Here is a 304-nt window from a genome sequence, read left to right on the forward strand (position 1 = left end):
GCACGGCCTTCCGCAGCGCGCGGCGCTCCTCGGGGGGCGGGGCGCAGAACGCCGAGCGCAGCTCCGAGCCCCGCGAGGCTCCGCCCGCTCCTCTGGCTACGCCTCTGCGCCGTCACGCGCCGCTTTGCGTTATCGGGTTGCAACGTCGGTACTTTCAGGCATCCTCTTGCATCGCAGCGTTTTGTACCGTAAGCGACACCAGCTCCTTGCGCTGCGGATTTCACGAGCGGGAGGCAAACCCGGAACGGAGCGCTGAAGGGAGGCAGGCGTCGCGAGCAGTGCCGCCGTGGGAGCGGGAAGCGCC

This window comes from Meleagris gallopavo, chromosome 11 (assembly GCF_000146605.3).
Source record: "Meleagris gallopavo isolate NT-WF06-2002-E0010 breed Aviagen turkey brand Nicholas breeding stock chromosome 11, Turkey_5.1, whole genome shotgun sequence".
Lineage (NCBI taxonomy): Eukaryota > Metazoa > Chordata > Aves > Galliformes > Phasianidae > Meleagris > Meleagris gallopavo.